The sequence below is a fragment of the Anser brachyrhynchus genome (assembly GCF_964034855.1).
Source record: "Anser brachyrhynchus genome assembly, chromosome: 7".
Classification (NCBI taxonomy): domain Eukaryota; kingdom Metazoa; phylum Chordata; class Aves; order Anseriformes; family Anatidae; genus Anser; species Anser brachyrhynchus.
Genome location: NC_137701.1, coordinates 9,259,813 through 9,282,070, shown reverse-complemented (window position 1 = coordinate 9,282,070; position 22,258 = coordinate 9,259,813). Strand labels below are relative to the sequence as shown.

The 22,258-nt window shown below is 42.0% G+C and overlaps 1 protein-coding gene and 1 long non-coding RNA gene across 11 annotated transcripts in view; both read left to right on the top strand.

The window, feature by feature from the left end:
• ERBB4 (erb-b2 receptor tyrosine kinase 4) overlaps positions 1 to 22,258 on the top strand; it is a 580,719-nt gene that overhangs the window by 96,140 nt on the left and 462,321 nt on the right. The window lies entirely within an intron of this gene.
• The window catches only part of LOC308198328, a 43,222-nt gene that overhangs the window by 2,417 nt on the left and 18,547 nt on the right, over positions 1 to 22,258 (top strand). The window contains exon 2 of the long non-coding RNA XR_013953849.1: positions 305 to 22,258. This exon is cut by the window's right edge and continues 18,547 nt beyond it. This is a non-coding gene — a long non-coding RNA (uncharacterized lncRNA). The remainder of the gene's footprint in view (positions 1 to 304) is intronic.

Below are 22,258 nucleotides of genomic sequence, written 5' to 3'. Positions count from 1 at the left end.
AAACCTTAGCAGGTACCATCCTTGAGATGTATATAGCTATGTGTCTGACTTCATTTCAAAGTGTCTTCCATAATCCAGATAATAATCTACTATTCACAATTAGATGTAGTTCCAATTTCTTGAATGCTCAAGCAATCATTTTCTTTGGTAATTGAGTTCCCCATAGAAATCCACTATTCTGATCTCCTGCTCAGAAAACTAAGCATATTAATTTGAAAAGCTGCATGAATGCCTGGCCAGGATAATGGCAGCAGAATAATTGCAAGGAAATCTCTTACAACAGGCCTATTTTCATCTAATAAAGCCTTCCCCAATGGTTACGCTGCATGCCATGAATATGATGCGAGCTCTGTAGTGTGTGTCTGTGTTTGCGTGTGCAAATATGAATTTTAACTTGCTAAGATCTCTTGTTTATTTTTTTTATTAGTGCTTAAAGATTGTTGTTTAACCATTGTTAAGCATTCTGTGTCTTTTCTCGTGACAGTTTTGGGTGGTAAAGGCAAGGGGGCTGAGAGGAAAACTGACAACTGCCCACAAGATTTCTGTGTGTATAGTACGTATTCACGCATGTTAGAGTAAAAGTTGCATTTCATTCTCTAAATGAAGCTGAGGCCTTCTTCTCTTGGGTATAGGGCAAACACCAGCAGGCTTTAGAAAGAGCTTACAGCTCAGAAAGGTGAGGAGGGAGAGGAGAAACAAGCACAGAGAGGTGAGAGCTCCAACAGTGTCACCCAGCAGGCTGGTGGCAGAGCTGAGTTCCCACCTTGCCAGGTCACTGTTACTGGTGTTTGATAACAGAGGATATAAACCTACTGGTGTTTGGTAACAGGATATAAACCTTGATTCATCGTGCCAGGCTGTAAAGCTGCAGCAACAACCCTGTCTGGTTTAGAGCAAGAGTCTGGTTTGACTAGGTAATTGAGTTTAGCAGTTTAGGATGGCATCAAATATTGCTATTTTTTTTTTTCCTTAAGGGTGTTGCCTACAAGGAATATCTGTGTACGTGCAGACCAAGTAGCAGATGCTGCTATAATGTGAGGTGTCTAGAGAATGGTTTTCAAACCTTGAGCATTACCTTATTAATCAGTGCTGCTGAGCTCTGGGCCTGCAGCTGGCGAATGATAGGCCTGCTGCGTTTCGGGTTGCTGGAATTCCTTTCCCCATTACTTTTGTTGTTGTTCCTCTGTCATTTCACCTACTGGAGTCTTTGGTGAATTGGATGCTTAAATAATGGGAGATGTGAAGTGAGGTAATTAGCAGGGATTCCTGATAGGGACGTGGAGTTGATGCTTGTCTCATGTATCTAGATAAGATGTTTTTCTTCCCATAATAAGGTCAAGTGGCATAATCTTGTGTTTTCAGAAGAGCTGGGTGGCCAACTCCCATTGAAACTGACTGTAAGCTTGATGGACTTAATGAGACCCAAGGATGCAGAAGAAACCAAATGATTTGAAACAACATAAGGGATAAGACATCAAAAATAGGACCCACAGTGGAACTGAAGTACTGCAGAGCTAGTTGAGAATGAAAGATCTCCTCAATGTGCTGCACCCCTGTTTTCTATAAAAGATGGCACAGTCTGTGGATGCACGACTCCATAAATAGTTGGTATATGTCAACAGTTATGTGGCACAGTAGTATGAGTGTTTTGTTATTTACAAGTAGTTGCTGTAGAGGTTTTGCACAGTAATCCAATAGCTGGAATATTTCATACAGAACTTACTTCTTGACAGTCAGGTAAGTGATATTTTTGGGCATCAGAATTTCCAAGGAAAATTGGATGTGCAAGTTCTTGTTCAGGATGACTTCTACCTTCTGCTTCTCTTTTCCCATACACACACCCCAGTATCGAGTAGCTGAAATTTTCAGTCAGCCCAATCAGTCGCTCTTAAGAAAAGAGTTTTATTTCCATAGTAAACATTTCAAGCAGCAGCAGGGGAAAGTCTTCTTTATCACCCTGTTTTTAAAGTCTGGCAGCTAGTGCATCGGAAAAGCAGGTCCAGATCCCTGTGCTTGCTAGTCTTACTGCCATTTCTTCATGGAAAACACTGTCTAACCCCTTAGATGGGGGAGGTAGGATTTGGGTCCCCACCTAGAGTCTGTGCACAAAGAGTAACAGCACTTTGCCCTGTAACACAGAACAGCTTTCTTCAGATTTCTTGATGTTTGCTTTTGTACCCTATGGAGCTTTCATACAGTGGTGTGCATTCATCTTCAGCTATGTTTGTAGCGATGTGGAAGCCGGTCATGTTTGTTTGCTGATGATGTGAGATTTTGCACAGCAAGAAAGCAAAGGGGATGTCAGGCTGTGTGACTGAAAGGGGTTGATTTCCCCCAAGAAAATGTGAAATAAGAGTTCCCTCAGTTACTGACTGAAGCACAAAGAAGTGATTCAACTGTATGCAAAGGCAAACATATGCCTCTATACCTAACTCCACTGCCTGATTCCATCTAGGTCCCTCAGTGTGTGAGGTGCAACAGGACGAGAGGCTGAAAGCCAAGGGCAGAAAATCTGATATGTAAAAATAAAAGCAAGGAAAGTACATTACAGGTACCTAGCCACAACCTTGCTATTACGTTTCCGCTTGGGTTGGATTAATGTGATACAATGGTGAGCGGCTGAATATTGAGGCACTTCTCTTCTGCTCCTATCAGTTGAAGTTGCTTTCAGTTTCTGTGTTGCCTTTCTTCTGCTAGTCATAAATGTCCTTGGCAAAATCACATTCATTATATATACAAAAAATAAAAAAATAAAAATAAATCCCTGGCATATTTATTTTCTGTTTCCTGCCTCACTTTATTGGATGGCAGAACAAACTCCTGGCGTCTCCTGTGCAGGTATGTGTGTATGTAGGATCATAAATATTTAACTAATACCAGAGGTACCACTTTATGCAAAGCAGAGGGTAAGCCGCAGAATCCAAGCTGCTGTTTTTGCCAATGGGGGTTTTCCCTTGTTCTCCCTGTCAGCAATTCTGGTGTTTTTCTCAGTGTGTGCCATGGCTCCTGTCTGTTGGTGTAGATGATCCATTGCTACCATTCTTTACAAAATCGTTTTGTGGAAGGATTGACTTCTTTTTTAGCGGAATGCTTTTTTTTTTTTGGACAAGTGTCACTTGCTCTGCAGAAACCTTTGAAGGTGATGGTGATCTTGAGGTCTCTCCTACTTCTCTGTGCACTCTCCCCCTCTCAGGCTTTGCCTGGGGAGGGGGCAGCGTGCCAAAAATCCCAGGGACCTTTCCATCAGACAGGGTGAGACATGCGAGGCAGCTGGCTCCGTTCTTTCCCCGCAGTCGCCTTCCTCCTTTGGCAGGAGACATCTGGGCTGCTTGGCTGCTCCGCTCTGCACCAGCTGCCGCCCCAGCCTCAGCACTGCCACCCCCTCGCCCATGGCAGCTCCCCACAGCTCTCGTCCCCTTGCCAGCTCCTTGGTTGCTGCTTTCATGAGAATTAACCTGTCATGTGGCTATAATTCTGGTTCTGTGCGGATTGCAGTAACGTGCACGCCTGTGCGGACATGCATCCACCTGTACCCGTGGGTTTGGACTCCGGCTGGTGGCTATGCAGTTTAAAACTGACAACAATGGCTCAAACGCCACGTGGAGCAGTTCTGAGAGTGTAGTCCTCATGTTGAAATGGGAGCTGGCATCCTATTTGGAGTAACTAGCTTTCATTTTATATGAGGGACTTCTGTGACTCCATCCCAAATTAATGAAAGAGCAAAAAGTTTGCGTGTGCTGGCTTTAACTCAGAGGTTGTGATAGGTTAAGACGACTTTACATTTCTTCTGTCCCATCTCTAATATATTTATTCCAAGAGAGCAAATTAACTGTGGCAACAGCGTTCTCTAAAAGGAAAAAGAACACTTTCTGCATTGTTCCTAGAAGCTAGATGAAGTGTGTGAGGTAGAAAGGGATGCAACAGAGGAAAAAAATAAATTACATGTGCTGAAATAAAGGGGCTAACTTAGATGAATTGAGTGAGCCAAGAATTTCTTGGTGTCTGTGGATGTTACAAATCTTTGCATAAAACACTTGAACTTAGTGGTGGGCTGTGGAGTGGGGTGTGTGTTTGTTTTTTTAACACTGGTGTGTTCTTATAGCAAACACCCGAAACGAGATATGCTATGTCAGCAGGATATATTTGTTAATATATTTTAACATTCAGAAGTAATCTGTGTCAAGTATTGAATATCTGCTTTCCACTCTGCTGGCAAGCCCGAGGAGATGGCAGGACATTGGAGAAGCATTGATTTTCAGCGTATGTCATTAGAAATGCATTATAGAGCTTGGCACAAGGCTTGTCTTAGTCCATCTTTTCATATTCTTTGGGGAAGAAAGAGGTGAGTGTTGTCAAGTCACCATGTGCCCCGTCTGTTCAGGGCTCCCGCGTTTGAATGCTGGGGAGCCCAGACATGGCTGCTCTTCTGACCTCAGATCACTGATGGAGAGGGAATTAAGCCACCCTTCTTCCAGCTGTCTGCTGGATCTGGAGGGGGTGAAGGATGGCCATCAACATGTATCTTACTTCTTGCGTGATAGGGAATGTCATCTACTTCCCTAATGTCAGGTAGAGGTTGATTTAGCTCACTGTTTGCTTTCTGTATGCTAACAGTAAGCAGTACAAGCATGATGGAAAGAAGTACAGCAGTAAAACTGAAGGACAGAGTGGAGTGGGGGTTGGAAAAAGATGTTCATTACTCTTAAAAATTCTCTTGTTTTGCTTTCGCTAAACGGGGTTTAGGGGGATAAATCTTACAAGGTGTAAAGAGAGGAATTCAGAGAGCTGCTGTCTTCTTAGTCCTGCCTGAAATGGTGTGCACAAACTTAACCCTGCTCAGTTATCTGAGGCAACTGGGTTTGTTTTTTATCTGATATTTTAGATTTGTTTTTCTATATGAAGTTCTTCCATGTTATGCCATGTGATTTGCAAGCTGTTCCTTTAGAGGTCTGACACTTTCAGGCATGTCCTGCTTGGTATGTAGTTGCATATTCCACGTATAATTTTCCAGTTTGAGAGAAATGACATTATATACCCCTTCAGCATTTGTCTCCTTCATGTAAGGCAATCAGTTGTCTTCTCAGAGTTGTCTTCTCACTGTGGCAAATAACTGAAATCAGTGAGCTTATGTATCAACAAGATTATTAGCTGCGCTGTCTCAATACCAGCAGTAGGAAGATGACTCTTGCATACACATGTACATTTTGTGTGTACGTATATATAGGATAAATGAAAAGGTGATTTAAAAAAAGGGCAAAAATTGCAGGTCATGCTCCTTGCAAAGGTTCTAGGCAATTCTAATTATAAAGAGACAATAAGCTGTCACTAGTTAGATTTGTGGCCAGCTGACATGGTAACCTTAATCTTTAATACTCCTGTAACTCAGCAGCAGTTGTAACTGAGTTAATGCAAAGACACAGGTCTGTTGTCTTAGTGTGTAAGGTTAAAGCTCGGCATTTCTGGAATGCCACAGTGAAAGGAAAAGCACGTCGAAGCTGCTAGTAGCTTGAAAAATAATAATGCCTGCAGCTATATAACCTGTTAAACATCACCATCCGCTTTCAAACCAAAAAGAAAAATCTCCTGCTCCTCTTCAGAGAGGCCAAGCTGGAATGCTGAAAGAAAAATGGATTTTTTGTTCGGTGTTTTTTAAAAGGAACCAAATGGGCCCGCATTCTTTTCCTGACACTTAAAAATTATCCTTTTTTTTAAGGAGAAGCTAGTTGCTCAGTTCCTGTCCGTCAGCTGATGCTACACACTCCAAGCAGGCAATTTCTTTCAGCGCTTTATTGACAAACCACTTTTATCCAAATGCCAGGGGCAGTGTGGGTGCAATGCTGTGAGAGAGTGATTGGGAACTTGCTCACAGTCACAGGGGACTCCAAGGTAAATTCACCTGAAAGCTTATTTCGGTGTGAGTGAGAGTTGCCATGCAGCTTGTGTACACTGAGTAGGAGAAATCTAATGATAAAGGAAAGAGTGTGAACTGGGAATTGGAGCAAGTCTTTGCTTGCTGCAAGTATGTAGTAGCTGAATCTGTTGAAAGGCAATGCTGAGGAGTCTTGATGTTTGTCATAGCAAAAGGCTGGCCAGCTGACTTCTGTCGAGAGAGGTGGTGCTGGTGTCTGAGCCAGAAGGGTTCTTCTCACCTGTGTCTTGCTTAAAAGTTGAGATACGGTGAGAGTTATTTAAGCGCAGTAGTTTGCTGAGCAAGGCAGTGAGCGCAGCGTTTGTCAACTGCTTTTGCTTATTTAAAAAAATTGTCATGACAGTAAAAATAGGAATTCAAGACCCGAACTAGAGAAGTTGAATCATAAAATATACATAGAGCCCTCAGGGGACCTCTCATCCCTTGTAGAAGCTGAGCCCTGCCGGTTTGTGCATGCTTCGAGTTGATTCAGCTTGTTGCTAACTAGTGTACACGACTGGCACTACATTAGGAGCATTAAATGTATTTTCCAGTGCTGGGGTAGATACATACCTGAGCTCAGTTCTGCTCCAGGACTTGGAGCTGAGGTCAGCTTAGCTGAGGCTCCCTGCAAGTTGGAGAAGCCTTGGGTTCGGGTCAGTCTCTTACATACAAGTGGCATGTCATGTGGATAGGACTTTTTTGTACTGGTCACGTGGAGAAACAGCATTTGGGTTGGTTTTGTGCTGTTTAAATGCTTTTTACTGGTGAGTAACAATAACTCCAGTGAATGATGGTGGATAAGACTGAGTCTTTTCTTGTTACATCAGATGCGACTCTACATCCATTGTAAAGCTTATATTTGCATTGCAGTATTGTGTGTGTGGTATTTTCTTCTAGAAGTCTTGGTAAAGGCTTCAGGAAGCACATGCAGAAATATAGCAGGAGTAATTCTAAAATGCATGTATATTAGTGGGGAATTCGGACTCTAGAAAGTAACTGTCAGTTCAGATATGGGACACAACCCTTTATGGAAAAGTTTGTCTCTTGGGCAAATTTCATACCCTAAACCGAAGCCACCCAAAATAGTTAAACATGGAAAACTTTTAAATCTTGTTATTAATCTGGAGAACTGTGAACGTAATGATTTCCTTCGAGAATTATATCCTCTTTAACAACTTCATTTGAGCCTCCAATATTAGCTGAATAGTTGCAATTTTGCTAGATGCATAATCTGATATATGATATATGGTAGATTAACTAGTTTTAAAACTTCTGGAGTAGAACAGGAGTTGTAATCCTGAATGAAACCAAGCTTTATTCATATGTGCTCTGCTCCTTCCCCTTCCTTTGTCTCAGCCTCTTTTGTGACAGCTTACAATACCTCCAGCAAGTGGCCGCCTGTAAAAGCTGGCAGTGTGCTTGTATAGATTAGCTAGGTGTTGTGACTGTCTCCCCAGTGGCAAAGTGCATAATTTGAGCTATATACTCATTCCTCACAGGCCCAGGGCATCTGATCTGCATCAGCTCCGGAGCTTGTATCTCCTCCTAGTTAGCAGTTCGCTTGCACAGTTGCCTAAAGACTGGGGTGGCCTTGATCATTTTAATTGTATTTGAAGTAGTCTGTATTTTTGTGCATCTGTGACTTGTTCATGTTGTTTTCTGGAAAGCAGCTGTCTCTTGATATGCAGGAAGCAGTCAGATAGGTGAATAGACAAGGAAAAACAGGGGCTGTGGGGGGAGACCAAGAAATGCTGAAAAGGAATCACTCTACCGTGCTCCCAGCAGGGAAATTTAATTTCTGGCAGTACTACTTTGCATTGACTCCAGCTACTATCCGAGGCCTGTTGCCACTAAGAAAGTACTTTTGTGGCAGTGGGTCCTTCAATATCTGGCCTATTCTCTTCCTGCAATGCCTGTTTTCTCATTGGCATGCATGGCTAGATCCTGTGACAAAGCTAGAAGCCTACAAGAACACCTCCAGCCGTAAGTAACCCCTCAAAAAAACGGCACAAAATTAACTCGGATTTCCTATCTAACTTGGATCATTAATTCATTCTAACTCTGCTCCCATCATACAATTAGAAATACTGCCAGTGTCCAAAAGCGTGATTACTACATCTGTTAGGAAAGGGAAGAAACAGAAGAATTAATGTTGATGATAATTTATACTGACACACCGAGGATGAGGAAAGCACTCAGGGCACTGAAGACCTGGCTGGAGACTTCAGCTGAACATTTGGAATGATGCAATTATTTGGGTATTGTTCTTCTTTCTTGTTCTTCCTTTAGTTTTTCTCCAACCCTTTTTTTCCCTCCTTACCTCTGTGACGCAAATGAGTTTTAAAGTGCCCTGACACACTAATGTTCTGTTTACACATCAGTACTGAAAAATCTGAGGCTTGTGCAAAGATTTGGTTAGCAGGAAAATCTTTCAAATGGCTTTTTTTTTTTTTAAGCATTTAGGAGGGTCTTATAAGGTCCTGCTGTATAGCGCTCTGCATTTCCATCAGTGTGCCTGTTGAGTCTGACCAGTGGTCTAGCCAGCCGACTTTTCTGTCCCTCAGCATGTTAAAAAGGGTGGTGCTTCGGGAGAGCTTCTCCTCAGTACCATCCACAGTTGTTGTGGGGAGGTCAGGTCCCTGCCTACCCTCCCGGTATGTGCCCGTGGACCTATTGTCTGACTCATTTTGAATCCCCTGGCATTGCCTGTTTTCTCAGCCTCATGGGGCAGGCAACAAGTCCTAGGTGTTCACCACCTCCTGAGCAAATACATTTTCTTTATACCTCTTAGAAAATCAGTATTCTCAAAATTTTTTCCAATTCCCCTTGCTTCTCATTCTGTAGCACTTGGCAAAGTGCAATTCCTTAAGCTTATCCACTGTGTTCATGATTTTTGTAAACCTTAAAACCACAATTCCACTTCAGGTTTCTTCTCATATAGTTCATGTTTCTCTTCATATAATAATAATTGTTCTCCTAATAATTCATTATTAAGCTGGGTAGTATCTCCTCGTTCAAGACAGCAGCTCCATCCCCTTTACCACATCAGTTGACCTTGGCTAACTGTTGCAACCTTCCCGAGGCCAGGACTGCGTACAGGATGGGGGCATTCGGGGGGTTTGTGAAGTGGCAGAACAACACCTGTCCCTTTCACAGTATTCCTCCAGATGATTCACAGCATTTTGTTGACTTTTTTTTTTGGAGGCCACTGCACAATGAGCTGATGATTTCAGATAACTGTCAGCGATGACTCCAAGATCTGAAGGTGTGACTGCCCTCATTTTCAGCATTACGTAGGCATTGTTTAGATTAAAGGTAAAGCAGCTAAGGATAATGAACTGAACTAGTCAGGCTCAGCTGTTTCCTTCTTGCTCACTCACTCAGCTTTGGGTTTCTGCTGGAGTTCCTCACTGTTGATGCAGCATTTCACTACCCAGAATGGTTTAGTTTCATCTCCAGGCCTTAAGATTTCACAGTTTACTTCCTTCTCCATGTCTCTGATGGAAGGTGTTGAATTAAGTCCTTGCAAATATGTATCCCTGGAAACCACAGTGCGAGCTTTACTTTATCCCAAAACCTTTTGCTTCTTAACCAGCTTTTAGTCCATAAAAGAGCCTTTCCTTCAGGCCCATGGTAGCTTTATTTAATAATGTAACACTAAAAATAATGTAAAATATAAAATATTTAGAAATAGTATAAAATGAAGAAATATTTAAAATTATTTTTCATGGGGGGATTTGTGAAAGGCCTTTTGAAAATTCCTTTCATCCATACACCAACTGACTGTCTCATGCATCCATTTTATTGAGGCAGGATTTCCTGTTTTGGGAGACAGGCTAATTGTTTCCCCACAAGTTTCTATCTGTGTGACCAGTGTTTTATTCTTTATAAAGAGCTCTACCATCCTAGCAGGACTGTAAACTGGGCTCGGAGCTCTCCAGCTCCTAGGATGCCCTGGTGGCCATTTTGGAGAAGGGACTCGTTCCGTCCAGCCGCCATTACATGGCCCAGCAGCTGCAGGCGCTGAGGCTGCACCTTTTGGCCTGCTCTTGTGTGTTTTCCCATTCAAGTTCCTCCACAACTGTGGGGTGAATTCCACCATGGCCTCAAGCTGCCTGCTGTAAACTCTTTTTGCTTAAAGGTAGCTTTTCTGATCCATCTGCCACAAATTAGACAGTGGGTGTGGGATTTCCCTTAATATCTTCAGCAGCTGTGGACGATGCAGGGGCTTTTGTGAGCTCTTTTGGCTTCACCATCCCCGAGTGCTGCTTTACCAGCTCTCAGCTGGCCCCACCATTTTCTGCAGCTTCTCCCTGCCTCTGGGGGGTCCTGCTGAGGGGCTGCCCTCAGGGACAGTGCCGGGCTCTCCTCATGGAGGAGCTGGGAGGAGGCAGGAGGTCTCCGCCTCAGGGGCAGCACCTTGTTCTCCTCAGGAAATATTTTCACCTCAGAACGTTGACAGAGAGAAGGGGTTGTATCCACCAGTGGTGCCTGGCTCATGGGTGATGCTCATGTTGTGTTTTTTGGTGGGCATCTGGGCAGCTCCACCAGCCCGTTGCAACGACCCCTCAGCGGTAACCACTGAATATTTACATACAACAAGGCAGGCCAGGACCTTCCACAGACTTTGGGAGCATTTGCAATATTTCCTTCTCCTTCAGGTATGTCTCTAGTTCCTTTTCTTTGCATTTTTTCCTGTGAAAGGGCCACTCAGTTAAGTGGGGTTCTTGGGGAGGAAATGGTGAGTGGCTTCCATGCTCTCCTGGGGGGTTCAGCAGGGCCAGGGTCTGCCCCGTAGGGGCACAAAGTGGGCCCCACAGCCCCCCTTCTCCTTGGAGTGTTCCAGTGGTCAGGCATTGGCCTCCCCTGAAGGGACCTGTGGGTTTGGGGGCTTTTTTGAGGTGTTTTTGAGGTAAGTTACTGAGGAAAATGTCTGTGGCGGGTGGCCCCCAGGCTTAAGCAGCTTGGGGGGGACTGAGTTTAAAACAGGCAAAACTGGAGCCCAGTAGAAAAATTACCTGTGTTGGCCCACAGGGGAAGGAAATTGTTTGAATCCATCCTGGAGAGCGTATATTGACGGAGAAAACGTGGTGCTGTCACTTTCCTGCCCTTGGTCCTACTGCTTGCTTCCCCCTCAGCCAAAACCCCGATAAAATCGCTACTTTTTTTTTCAGCCTGGATACCTCATGGTATGGTGTACAGATATGTGATACTGTGGCCAGGTACTGAGTACCTGAAGTTGGGTTCACAGACACAAAGGTCTGCCTTTAGTTGAAGCATAAAAAAATAATAATAAAGAGCTTTGGAGACGAGATCTTTTTCCCATATAGCTTTTTCTATAGCTCAGAGAAACATGGAGGGGACGTAAAAGGGGTATGCAAAGCAGGAGCTGCTGCATCTCTACAATTTTGGAGAAGCCCTCATGAATTGTCGCCACCGCTTTAGCATGATGGTTGTCAAAAAATTGAAATGTGACAGGTCTCGCATGTCAGGAGCTCAGCAGATGCTACTGAAAATGTGATGTCCCAGACAAAACCATGTAATTAACACCGCTTAACATGATGGCATTTGGGTAAATGCAAATTGAAAAAGCATTAAAATAATGTCATTATTAATGCATTCTCTTAATAGCGGGGGGGATGATGTCTCCTGAGATTTCTAATGAGTTGTGTGCTCATACACAGTCAATATGAAAAGGGCTGGTGTGTGTTGTTTTGCTGCTCTGCTCCATTGCAGTCTTTTAAAATATTTGGTAACAAGATGGGTTTGTTGAGAGCAGGAGCCTGTTTTTCTTTACCACAGACAGAGCATTTTGTTATCCTCCCACTCAAAGCGGCTTGCTGCGTTGTGCTCAGCTGTGTGTAAGTGTTGTCCATAACGCTGCCTCGTCATGTTTGCTGAGTTCATGGAGCAGCAGCAGGGAACTTCCCACAGCGTTACCTGTGCAATGTTGCCTTCTGCCTTACTGAGGTGCTCTCAATTTTCAACCAGAGACCGAGGGGAGAATTAAAGATGCTTCGCTTTCTCTTTGATTTTTCATTTCTCCTTATCAATAACTCTTCACAGTGCTGTGGCAATATGTATTCCCTATGAAAAATTAATAGCTATGGGCTCGTTGCTACTGAGGCAGCTTTCTGATGTCCTGACAAGGGAAAAGCATAGCAGCTAACAGGCAGCGAAGCTGCAAGTCAGGATCAAGGCATTCCTCTTGATATAGAAGATGGCCGCCTGTTTTGCTCTTTTTTTTTTTAAGTGTAATTAATGCATCAGTGCCATACACTTCTTAAACAAGTGTACAACTTCATGTCTAATGGCAGTGTCATAGATCCTTCATGAGTTGTTTTGTGCATCAAATCCTTTTCTTACTCCTTAATGGGTTTAATTAAAGTGGACCTTCTAAGGAGCTTGTCTGATTTCAGGAGATGATGGAGGTTTTTGTACCATGCATGCCTCTTCAGAAGATGCCAGGCTGTAGTTCTGGCCACAATGAAGACTGTCATAAGCTTTTAATTGACTACAATAGGGCCAGGTTCTTACCTATTGTTATTACAAATTAGTATGCTGGCTCTTCACTGTTAAAACGTACACGTGTTTTTTGATCATGTGCATGTCCTTTGCCACTGTATATACCAGTACACATAATAAGTCAACCGTGTCAGGTCTTGTAAATCAATGATATAGCACTGTCTGCTGTAAGGATGTATTAATGCTGCGTTGACTTGGCTGCATTATTTTCTGTATAGGTGAATTTGTTACATTCATAGCTGAAGTTAAGCTAATGGAGTAGATTTAATTGGGATAGTTTCCTTCATTTTCGTGGTTCCTTTCCTGAAAAAAATATAAGGTAAAATAAATGGGAGTATTGACACCACAGAATACTTGTTTTCTCAAGATCTGCCAGATCAAAGCTTTCAGGGTTCTCTCCTTCCTTTTGAAACTGAACCTGAAATTGATCCGTAAAGCATGTTTGCTGTCCTGGGAACAGAAATGGGTATCTTTATTCAAACTGAAATTCTGATCCAGAAAAACATTCTTAATTTTAGATGGAATACCATTGATTTCAGTGTTGCATGTTGTTTCAGTAATAAATTGCTGAAATGCAACCAAGACAGGGTAGGCACATCTCTGTAGGTTTTCAAGGATTAAGAAAATATTTTCCCTCTCACTGGTGCTTGTTTCCTTGTTCCCATGGTGATGGTTATTAGTGGATAGACCAACTCTGAAGTTGGAAGTAATAATAACTGAGTTGTGTGTAATATGTTGCAAGATAGAGTAGTTTAGTAACAGATTTTCAAATGTATCTGCAATTTTTGGGTGGCCAGCTGGAGTCACTGCAAAGAGACTTTATTTGCAGAAACCTTGATGCTGTGCAGATTTCCTGAAAGAAAATCCCATTAAAGTTTCTTAAAAAAAATAAATAAATCACACCTTTTAAACTTGCCTATTTTATTTTTATGATGTAAGCTCACAAGCAGGCTTGTATACAAGTTTTTTAAAAATCTTTCGCAAAGAGGCAGTATTGAGTGGAAGATGGGCAAAGGGAGGAATTATTTAGAGCAAACATTTTGCACATCTATCACTGTATGTGCTGCCAGACAAAGCAGCTATTTTAGAAAGGAAGCATTTTATTAACCTCAAACAGATCTACAACCTGTCAAATATAACTGACTGCAAACTCCGTTGCTGGAGAGTCTTTCAGGAACAGCTACTCAGTGGCTGTGACCAATATGCTAGAAGTGTTCAGAGCACTACCTGCCACTAGGAGGGTAAGGAAATACGTGGGCATTGGCTAACGTGCATAAAGAGTGAAATTTATCCTGAAGTACTGGATTGTATGCAGAGGAAGCAGGGATAACCTAGCCGCATGGGAAATGCCCTTTGCACAGTGGAAAGAAATCCCCTCTGCAGTGTTAGATGCAGGCAGACACCCACCCCCACCCCAAACACTGTCTCGGTGTTGAGCTGGCAGGAGGTAAGGCTGTGATGGATGTTGCCTTGCTGGAGGAGTCAATTGTGGATGCCCCTCACCCCTGTTTCATTATTAATTACATGGTGGTCTGAATGCTGGGCAATAAAACTGCATTTTCACCCATAGCTGATTTCCATTTAGTCTGTCACGTTAATAGTGAAATAAATTGCTCTAATTGCCTGCAAACTTCATCAAATTCATATTTCTTCCCTTTTTTATTGAATATTTATTAAACTTCATGTCATGTCTTGCTTGGCTGGTAAAAGTGGTCCAGTCCCTGCATAACATTATGCTCTAAAATACAGGGTGTCATATTTTCCTTCTCCTCTTGAATTTTAATTTAAGCTGTAAAGTTTTGCATTTGTCTTCATATTAATCATGCCATTTGGAGAAAGAGGAACAAGTTTTCAAAACATCCTTGTCTTTACATAGACTATTGTTCTCCTCAAGCCTCTCGTCCAAGCAAAGAAGCAGCATCGGGGCCAAATCTGAGCCTGGCATGAGTTTTCCAGCAGAGTTTGCTGTTGGGGTGCAAGGACAGGAATGAGAGGCTGTTTCCAGAATACCAGAGTTGGCTTAAATTTTTGGAGTGCTTATCTTGTTTGAGGTTGTTCAGGTACATTTTGACTGCAGACGTGTATGAGTCAAGTGCAATGTGTGATGAAACAGGTAGCAGCATCGTTGTGAGTCCTAGAGGAACTTTAAAAGAGAAGTGACGGAGCCTGAATTGATTCTGGATTTACTGCTGGTTTAATGCTTTGGGGGAGCGGTGAGAGGCAATTGCCATCACATCCTTGAGAAAATTATGGTGTCATACAAGTGTTGTTGCAACTAAGTATTAGTCATACATAATGCTGTTACTGTTTTCCATTCTCTCTTTTTCCTACATCTCGCAACATTTAATTTTCTTGGAGATCTTTTCTCTTGGATTTGTTTCTCTATGTGGCAATCTCTTCTTCCACTTTTTTTTTTTCTCTTGAAACTCATTTCTGGACTTTGGTTATGGGGAAAATATGACAAGTGAAAATGAAAGGCTCCAAAACCATATGGCAAAAAAAAAAATATAAAAAATGGGGTGACTGAACTAATATTGTCAATGATTTTTCTAATCTCATATTTTTAGGGTCAGTTTATTTTTGAGCAGCTTGACTACTGGTTTGCAGACTATCCATTTGTAAGACTGTGTCTTTAGAAACCTCTGAATAGTAGCGTAATTATTGCATAATATTCAGTAATGTCTGCAAATCTTCCAAAAATTTAGGAAGTTAGACAGGGATAGATACTGAGGGGGAATCTATCTAGGTACTCTATTTCCCTGTTTGCCTAGGGAGGAGAGTAAAGCGCCTAGGCTCTCATGAGAGTGAAAAAGAGGAAAGATGTTCCAGCAGTTAGAGCATCAGTTGGCTGCTTTGTGAGCTGCCTTTCTCCTTCTCCTCTCTCTCCTTCTCCTCTCTCTTTTTCTTTTTTTCTTTCCTTTCGTTTTCTTTCTGCTCCTGATCATCTGAGGTGACCCTCTCCTGACTTATTAAGAAGTATAGCACTACCTCTTATATCTCTGATAATTACTTGCCAGCTCCTCTGTAACGCCCTGATTTTCTGCTTTTAGGAGCGAGGGTCGAACACCTCAGACCGTGCCGATTGGCTTGGTTAGGACCTGGACATGTGGATGTCAGCACGGGGAGATGGTCCTCCCTCTGCTCACCTTCTTAGGGAATCCTGGAGCAGTTGTCGGAGCAGTTACGTCTTTGTGCTCTATTTTTTAGATAAATCCTTGTGTCCAAGTATGTATTTGGATTGCTGTATTTTGCTTCCCTTGTCAGCTCTGCCACTTCCAAAACTCATGGGAGGTAAAACTCAGCCTGCTCAGACTCGGAGGAAAGCAGAATCGTGCCAAGTGATCTCTTCTTCCAACTGCTTCTAGGTTTTCAGTGCTGCAGCCTTATTTTTCTGTTCTGTCCTCTTTTTTTTTCCTCTTCTGCCCTTTAACCGCTGGTGTAACTGGTGTCCTTAAATATTGGAATGAACTATGTCTTGCTTGGATTTCTATTTTTTTTTTAATTTCTGCTCCCTAAGCTTCTAACCATATATTGGTCAAAACTGGTATTCTTTATGGATATAATGAAAAGTGTGTGTTTTGTACATAAACAAGGTGCTGAATTGCGAACGCATATTCATTTTAAAAATAATAAAGAATTAACCAGTCCTTTTTCAATCCAAGTAGCAAATGCTCTGAAGAGGGTTTATCTCTGCGTGAAAGGCTTTTATCAAAATGCCAGCGGAATTGCATATAATGGTTTCATGTACCTCTCATAGTTGGTGTTACAGTGGCATAGACTTGCTGAAGGAAACCTAGCCCATTTAATAAAAAAAAGAAAAAAAGTTAAAAGTATGATTTGTATTCCAACTAAAGAAATGAATGTGTAAGTACTTACCAACAGGCACAGCTTTCATGTTTATTCATCCAAGGACTAGAGCACATATTTTAGCATCTGAATGATTATAAATATGTTTACTAGCTATCAAAATCAGAGCTATTTAATTTGAGAATGCCGATTCATATTCAGATGTGTTTTGCTTTTCACTACTAGGGTTAGTTATCCTGTTCAGCATTTGCAGTTCTGGCGTTCATCATATTTAGCTCACAACATATTGAAATAAAACTGAGGACCGGTGTCAAAGAGGTTAAGGGACATCGTTGTATGTTTTGATTACTCTTGCGTCAATGCGTCTTGTCAGAGGAATTGGATGGATACGTTCTGAATATATGCAGGATTACTCACCCTATCAGAAAGGCAGCATTTTTCAGTTTCTCTTGTTTTAAGTAATGTGCATGTCCAAGGAAAACTCAAAGTACAGAGTCAATAAAATAAGCCTGACTCAATTAAAAATGATTGATGCTTGCTTTGAAATGCCCGTTTCCAAAAAGCACTTTCTGTGGCTGGAACAAAACCAATGATGATGACTGTGATATAAGAACCCACTGGGGCACACTTGCACAATGCTGCATTCGTTTCCTATTTTGTCTTGCCCAACACCATGGAACGTTAATTTACTCCTTAATTACCTAGACTCTCCTTTGCAAAAGTTAAAGGCAAAACACTGAAGAGGTCTGTTTGGGAAGTAATTTCATCCTTCTATCGTGCCTCAGTCCTGTCTGATCCCTTTCCTGAGCCTTATTACAGGTTGTTCTAAATTACCTATGGATATAATAATAACATTTAGTGGCTCACTTTCTCCCAAACCACAGGCTTGCTTCACAAATCAGTGCAGAAATGGTGCTCAGTTGATGGTGTGCCCATTTGTGAACATCGCTTTTCATTTCAGCAGCTCTCTGCTGGCATCAGAACTGGAGGATCTTGGGCAGTTTGTGCCACTCTGGTGCTGATTCTCCATTTTCTGGGGGGGGGCTGGTGAAATTGGGAGAACTTGGGTGAGTATTTGTGAAGTTTACCATGGGCTTCCCATTCTGCCTTGAAGAACAGCTGGAAACAGGCTTTCCTTGCGGCTCCAGGAAGCAGAAAGGTCACTTGGAATGCCTTGCGAGCTGGCAGGTGAGGCTCAGGTAAAGCCTACAGAGACCTGCTGATGTTTTATTGCTTTCTGTGATGAATTACAATGATGAGTTAAACGCAGCTCTTTTCACCTGCTGGTGCTAAAGTTTTTTTGTCCATTGTAGTTTTTTCCCCCTTTAGGAGCATTTGGACTCGAGTGGAGTTTTCATTGCCCTCGCTGTTTCCTATAGTAGTGTCCTGCTTGCTAAGTATGGCAAAACTGCTTCTGCTTCCCAACCAGCCTTCCCCTGTTTTTCTTTTCCTTTTCTGCTTCCCCTTCCCAACTTACCAACTTGTTTTTCCTAATGACTGCTTCTTGTCTCAAATTTTTATGCAAATGGCCAACTCTGCTGTGTTCTCCAGCAGAGCTTCCATCCAGACATCAGACACAGCCTTGGGTCTTCCCTGAGCCCTCCGAGCAGGGCTTCAAATTAAGCTTTCCTTGCAGCGATGTTCTGGCCAGAACTGCTGGTGGTGTTTCCAGATTCTCTACCATTTCTTGCTGGTCTTAAAGGTTGCTGTGGTGACACACTGAGTAGAGGTACAGTGGGAAAGATAAAAACTGAGAGACAAGTTGGGGAAGCAAGTTTTTCCCTATTGTGTAGCGAAAAGTCTGTAGTTCAATAATTTTTCTTTATAAGTTAATTTTTTTTCTTATCCAGGTCCCACATTAATCATTTTTGTGTGCAATAGCTTTCTTCAAGACGTTTCTCCATTCCCCTCCATCCCTGGTTTGCGTACAGAGTTTTTATATTTTGTGTGATATCGGCAGTGGCTGCAGGCAATACTATTAATTTGAAATCCAGGTGTGTTGCACAAAGGCAATGGGAGGAGAGAGGAGTTTTCTAATGCATTTGCTTTTGAAAAAATATGGTTGTCTTGGGAAGCATTACTGCCACACGTTTGTTTTATGGACTCTTGGAAGTTCCTGTTTTAAAGATCTGTGTGGCACTTGCTCGGACTGGATATCCCAAAGCATTTGGCATTGCCTTGTTCCTGCTGGGATAAGCGGTGGGCAGAGGAGGAGAGAGAGGTCCCTCTGGGCGCAGCAAGAGAGTCAGCAGTGCCGCCTGCAGTCTCACGTATGGGATGAGCCTCATGGTATGGCCTCCGTCTAGTAACCTCTGATGGGTGCTTGATTTGATGTAAAATGCCCCATGGGATAATCCATTTAAATGGTTGCAACTGCAGTGATCTGAGCCACTGGCACAAGCCTACTGGAGTCCAAAGAAATTGCATTAGTCCATTATAACTAACTGCTGTAATCTCAGTATCCTAACAATATGTGAAATCCCTGTGGTGTTGAAACCTCTGGGTCAGAGGAGAGCTTATGGGGGAAACTTTGGTGGTTGCCAACAAAGCTTTCAGCACATCTTGCAAATTCCAACGGTCCTTTAAGATCATCTTCAAACTATAACAGTGCTTAAGATAGTGTTGCAGTAGTGTCTTTCCCAGAAAGTTGGCTATTTCCAGGTTCTTGGCTATCAGTTTACAGGGAAGTTGCCCATAATGTTGGGGTTTAGCTTTCTTCTCAGGTGAACCTGGTGGTTTGATCTGGTCAGTGGTTCTGAAATGTGCAAATACTCCCAAATACAGCATCACCCAAATGCAGAGATGTTGAGAAAATGTCTGCTTTATTTTTTCAGGCAGGAGATCCTCAGCACTTTCTGAAGACTGTGTCTGTTTAAGTATCAAAAATTGCTGCTACTATTGGAAAAATCCTTCTCTTTGATATTGCCATTTGAAAGCGAGTTTGCAGTATTGAGCTTTAGTTATTTCCCACTTTATTTACTCTTTTTAGATGGAAAATATGGGAGAAAAGCGTTGAGCATTTCTAGAGAGATACTTGTGTTCCTCTGCCGGATGCACAGAAGTGAAAGAAAGCATTATGCATAACAAGATATTCTCAGGAGATCTGTTTAGAGAAAGGGCACAGTGTTACATGTAATTTGTTTACTGACAGTTTCTAACAATGGTGCAATGGACCAGGAAACATCAGTAAAGTAATGAGTCCTTTCCTTTTTTAGAGCGATTATGTTTGAACAGTGCAAATTAACCTGCTTTTTGAGGCTGCTATTTAGGGGAAACAATTTGCTGATGTAAAGACAACCCCCAGCTTGCTCCAGCAGCCAAGGTAGATGATGCAGAGTATGTATGTGCATAGGAGAAAAGTTGTTACCTGTAAATCAAACGCAAGTAGCAAGCAAGCTGATCTAATCTAGGACCTACTGTAGCTAAACAGTGAGGCTAAAAACAAATGTGTAATGCTGGGTATAAAGAAACTACTGTAAATAAAGTTAGCTCAATTGGAAGAACAGCATGCTTCCTGGGGGAAGAAAAAAGAATTACTGCAAATACTCCGTGATCTTTTCACACAACAGAAATGTCCGTCAGCTCTCCCTGCTCGTTTGTGCCTGGAGTCCAGGATTTTCACAGCCCATTGTTCGTCCTCGTGGCCTGCTGCACTGCTTGGGCACAGATAGTGTTTGTGATATTATCTCAGAATAACGCAGTGTCACTACTGCTGGGTATCTAACACTGGTTTGCATAGCTGGCAATAATAAGCCCCGATTTGAGCTCTCCAGAGGAATCACTCAGTATTTTGGGAAGGGCATGCAATTAATATGAGAACATACAGCACGTTTAGGCAGGTGCTGTTAGCTATTCAAGCCTGACCAAAGCAGAGAAGCACATTATAGCGGTTTTAGGTGAATCTGATTTTGAACTACCTATAAAAGGCCTGAATTTCATCTTTATTTAAATGGCTTTTTTTCAAACGGGCCTGATTGCCTAATGTGTGAGTGTGACGGCAACGAATGCAACAAAACCCAAAAGTTCCTCTGAAATTTAACTGGAAAGGAAGTAGCGGTCCAGCATAACAAGTCATGTGGGAGACTTCCACATGCACTGCCGAGAATTAGGCTTGAGTGGTGGTGGGAACTCAGTGCAGCTGCCATGACTCTCTTAAAAGAAGTCTTTCCCTAGAAACACAGGTTGATTACTAGTTGCTTGGTAGTAAGTTAATCTTTTTTCCCCTCTGGTTAATTAAAGGCTCCTCTGAAAGAGGAGTGCAGTTTGGCCTCTTAACAAATCCTTGTAAAATGATGGGATCAGGGTTATAGTTTTGATTTCCTTATGTACTGGAGCAGACTAAAATTAGTGTGTAGTGGTTTCTGATGTGCTTGAGCCTCTTGATGAAGCTGTGCAACTTGGGTCTACAACACAGTGTTTGGTTTGAAACTACTGTGTCTACTGGCTATAAAGCCAAAATATACCATTCACTGGTATATATACTACCAGTGGTAAATATTCTACCACTCCCTGGGATTGCATGTCTTCTGGTGAAACCTCCTAATTTGAAACGATCACCTGTTTCAGAAAAACATATCTGCTGTAATCACTTGTACTGTCTCACCTCTTTCAGTCACTAATTCCATTTCAGTGACTAATGCCATTAATAACTAACCAGGATGTTTTAGTAATGCCATCCTCTGGCATAACTATACCACTAATATTTTGGTTTTTCATTATTCAATATATTTTCTGTATCAAAATTACATACTTTTCCTTCCAAAATAGAACAAAGCTCTCCAGGATTTAGCACTACAGCTTCTGCTGTGGTGTTAGCAAAAGCCAAATATTGACATTCCCTCTTCCCCTCCTCTTAGTTGTGCTACACAGGAGAACTTGGAAAGCATTAGTTAACCTCATGTGAGTGAGCCTTTGAAAAATGTTCTGCTCAAGGCTGGACTCGGTTTCTTCTACCTCCTGGCATACGGAAGATGATGATGACCTCTCAGCAACCTTCGGAGTATTCAATGACATTTAATTCTCAATTAAAGTCTTTGTGGTTTTTCTGTTTGCCAGCAGATGACGTTACCGCAGATCTCTGTGCTTAGCCTAGGGGCTTGCTAGGGAATGCCAGACAGCGTCGTAATGTTAGATCTCTGGAGTGATTTTGGCAGTAGGTGTTGTAAGCCTATACAGCCATTATGTTCTGTAAACTCATCCCTAATTCTTTTTTTTTCCGTTTTTTTTTTTTTGCATCTTTGTTAAAAGGCCTAGAGATATGAGTTAAATCTGCAAGGAAAAACAGGAAGCTGGCAGAAAAAGCACAAGGGAAAACAGAAAGATAAAGTGAAAATACACGTTCAGTAGATTAATTCCAAGTCCAACAGTGTATTTTGAGTCTGTTGTGAGCAGACCGAGCACAGACAAAGAGAATAAAAGAAAAGAAAAATACTATATGTCCATCGACAGTTAATAAATCTTTTTGTTCTACTCATATCTTTCATTATGAATTTCCCTTGGTCTTGCCTTTTGGTAAGAAAATATTCTGAAGGTTCGCAGTTCAGTTCACAGAAACGGCATGATTGGAGTTATCAGGTGTATACTGTACCTGAAGGTTCGATTTTCTTTTTTTAAATTTATTGTAGTTAAGGCACCGGCATCTCATATTTATTTTGATGTATGCTAAATTGCTTCTCTCGGGAGATATCAAAGCTTCTTCCAATTAGAGATGCCACTTCTCTTTAGCAGTAGCTCATGACAAAGCAATATACAAATGGTATATTAATCTGCACTAGGGCTGGTTAGTTTCCGAGGGTCTGAAAAATGCACTTCTTTGGGTGATTGCTTCTTGCTTCTGTGTGCAGAGAGATGAGGAGCGTTAGGGACCCAGTTACAAAATATGTCAAAATATTTCTTTCTGTTAAAACTGAGGCTTAAGTAATACTGCCAACTTGCTTTTGAACTTCTTTGTGTTGTTTCCTTATTTAAAAAGGGCAATACAAGATCGCTTCATGTTTTCTCTCAGCAACTTAAAAG